The 3,659-nt window shown below is 46.4% G+C and overlaps 1 pseudogene; it reads left to right on the top strand.

Moving 5' to 3' along the window:
• Positions 1–1,645: 1,645 nt before the first annotated feature.
• LOC124723407 lies at positions 1,646–1,763 on the top strand (annotated as a pseudogene).
• The last annotated feature ends 1,896 nt before the right edge of the window (positions 1,764–3,659 follow it).

Genomic DNA, 3,659 nt, shown 5'->3' with positions numbered 1-3,659 from the left:
ACTCTGAAAGGAACCTGATTGGTATACCGTCTGGACCGGAAGACTTGCCTTTCTTAAGTGATTTGAGTTGTTTTGCAACACCTAAGATACCTACTTTTCTGTCACTAATGCTAACAGCTGTTCTGGTTTCGAATTCTGGAATATTTACTTGAGGCAGTTAAGTCTATTGCTTGGCATTATACTGGTCAGCCGGCCAATGTGGCCGAGCGGTTCTAGGCGCTACAGTCTGGAACCGCGCGAACGCTACGGTCACAGGTTCGAATCCTGCCTCGGACATGAGTGTGTGTGATGTCCTTAGGTTAGCTAGGTTTAAGTAGTTCTAAGTTCTAGGGGACTGATGACCTCAGCAGTTAAGTCCCATAGTGCCCAGAGCAATTTTATGCTGGTCACAGTTCTAGGTAGTCGGAAAGTTTACTTACTTGCAACGTTTTCACAGCACCGAATTCAGTGAGATGTTGCGAGGCAGCACCCTACCTGCTCTGATATCGGTCCAAGCTACATTTTCCGGAAGAAGGTTTATAATGTGGAGAGTTAGTAATTAATGAGGGACGTTCAATCAATAAGTAACGCAACACATTTTTTTCTCAGTCAGTTTCGGTTGAAAAAATGCGGAATTTGTTGTGGGACATTGCGGAGTATCCCGCTTCAGCCCCTACAGTTTCGTGAAGTTCCGATAGGTGGCGGCGCTATTCGTAGCATTCAAATTGGCGTCTGTGACGGGGATGATTTCCAAGCGGAGAGCTGCTATTGAGTTTCTCTTGGCGGAAAATCAGAGCATCACAGATATTCATGGGCGCTTGCAGAATGTCTACGGAGGCTTGGCAGTGAAGAAAAGCGCGGTGAGACGTTGGGCGCAGCGTCTGTTATCTTCGCAACAAGGTCGCGTAAACCTGTCCGATTACTCGCTTGCCGGCCGACCGCACACAGCTACACTGCCATCAGAAAATTGAAGTAACGACTTCAGCATGTTCGTCGCCACGAAAACGCAAACGGACTTCTCCTTCTCGAGGAGAATGCAAAGCCTCACACAAATCTACGCACCTGAGAGGAGCTCACAAAACTTCTTTGGGCTGTCTTTCGCCCTCCACCTCCCAGCCTAGATCTCGAACCTTCCGACTTCCATTTGTTTGGCCCAATGAGAGATGCACTCCGCGAGAAGCAGTATGTGGATGACAAGGAGGTTACTGATGCAGCAAGACGTTGGGCTCGACGTCTACCTCTAGGGTGGTATCACGCGGACATACAGATCCTCCCAGTAAGGTGTCCTAAGGCCGTCGCATTGAACGGAGATTGTGTTGAAAAGTATGGTTCTGTAGCCAGAAGTGTGGGGAATAATATGGTGTATTGGAACCCTGAATAAAAGCAGACTTCTGTCTGGAAAAAAAACGTGTGTGTTGCATTACTTATTGAACGCCCCTCATACAATGCCTTAGACAGACAAATTCAAATATCTTTTATGAATGATGTGTTTACAGCAAAATTGTTAGCTCACAAGTAAACCATTTTGAACGACCGCTACAGCTTTTAGGTCAGTTAGTAAAAAATGTTCTCCCACCAAGTCTTTGAAGCTGTCGTTGTTGTTTTACAACATGGTGACAGTCCCTTTATTTTATGCAGCAAGTAATAGCCATCTTTACTTTTGAGGAGCAACGGCCTCGCCGCAGTGGATACACCGGTTCCCGTGAGATCACCGAAGTTAAGCGCTGTCGGGCGTGGTTGGCACTTGGATGGGCGACCATCCAGGCTGCCATGCGCTGTTACCATTTTTCGGGGTGCACTCAGCCTCGTGATGCCAATTGAGGAGCTACTCGACCGAATAGTAGCGGCTTCGGTCAAGAATACCATCATAACGACCGGGAGAGCACTGTGATGACACCACGCCCCTCCCATCCGCATCCTTCTGAGGATGACACGGCGGTCGGATGATCCTGGTAGGCCACTCGTGGCCTGAAGACGGAGTGCTCTTTACTTTTGAGGCTAGCACTCGTCTAATCCCTGCAACTTATGCGTTAGTAGCTGAATTAGTCCGTAATTCTGAATGGAGTCTCCAAAACGTCAGCAGAAACATTGCCTGCGATGGCAGTGTCAGGTGGAGCCGCGTGCCGCGTTCTCCTTTTCCGAACAGTATAGAAGAACCACTGCTGGCTGCTCCTGCATCCGCGTGTTTCGCCCACACACAATGACAGCTCTTCCCCTACTCGCTGCCATCGCTAAGAAACACTCTCATTGCTCGTCTTTCAACTTAATTATTGACGTTAATACTTTGGATCCTTGCGTGGTTCAGAACAGTACAAAAGTTTTAGTGTTTACTTTTGCTACGTGGTTTTTACGTGCAAACTGGTGACAAGTGAAATAATAAGTACAGAGGACTTGCAAGATACAACTACTTTTATTACTGATCAACAGTTACCCCAAAGGGCACAGTATTTACCCAAAAATTTGTACAAGTGTCCCTTGTACACAGGTCAAAAAATACATTACTTAAAGCCTTTCTGATTGAATTACTTGCAAACAAGAACTTCTTATAACTCCGATCTTACTGTAACCACTTCAGTAATAAAAGGTAAATATATAAGCAGTATAGCAAATGGAACAGACGCCTTGGCGTCCCAATGCAGAGGAAACTTACTGCAAGATCCCCGCTCACTGCAACCCGAAGAACTCAGTGGCCGCCGTATCGGTTGCCATTTTCCCCGCGGCCAAAAGAACCTCCGTTCCCTCTGGTACTGGTCGGCCAAGGCGTCGTACTCCGGACATCGATTTAGACATGGACTAGGTGCCCGCTGCAGTGCTGCAACAGAAAAGCACAAACACACAGCCACAGCCAAACGAAACAATATCAACAGCCTCAGAATATAGTAAGATAAAATTTTGCAAAGATAGATCACACCAAGACAAAGGCAAATTAAAATGGTTAAAAGCATTAACTGTAGACTTCAATTTTCAAAATATGTAAAATTTCCCCAGCACAAGCAGACTAGTTTTAAAAGAGCAACGATAATACAAGGCATAATATTATCAGACCAGTACGTCGCAGTTCCAATACAATATTGACACTCATAAGAAAAAGTAGAAGCTAGTGATAACACAGGTAGGCCCGATTGCAAAACTAGAAAGCTTGAATGTCTACTTCTTCAATAGAATGTAAAATTGCCCCAGCACAAACAGACTAGTTTTAAAAGGGCAACGATAATACAAGGCACAATATTATTACACCAGTACGTCGCAATTCCAATACACTATTGACACTCATGAGAAAAGGTAGAAGCTAGTGATAACACGGGTAGGCCTGATTGCAAAACTAGAAAGCTTGAATGTCTACTTCTTCAATAGACTCCACTAGGCAAAATGAATAACACATTGCTCAGCGTCCTGTGTAGAAGACCATGGCCCAGTCACGCCTCAAAAACTTGCAATAAAAGGCCCGCTTCCGCACTCCGAGCCACATACACCGGTCCAATCCAGCTAACTCCACGCAAACACAAGTTTCACTCTCTGAGGAGCGACACTTACGGCCGTTGCAAAGCCAAAACCCAATCTGCCCGCCAGCCCACCAGCACCACCACCGGCCAACGAGGCAAAGATAAGCAATGCCAGAGGGAAACAATCGATCCGGGTGAATCGAACGAAGACAGCACTGGCGCCGGCGCCTTTCCACG

This window comes from Schistocerca piceifrons, chromosome X (assembly GCF_021461385.2).
Source record: "Schistocerca piceifrons isolate TAMUIC-IGC-003096 chromosome X, iqSchPice1.1, whole genome shotgun sequence".
NCBI classification, from domain to species: domain Eukaryota; kingdom Metazoa; phylum Arthropoda; class Insecta; order Orthoptera; family Acrididae; genus Schistocerca; species Schistocerca piceifrons.
The sequence above is the reverse complement of the archived record's forward strand: the minus strand, read 5'-3'. Positions and strand labels throughout refer to the sequence as shown.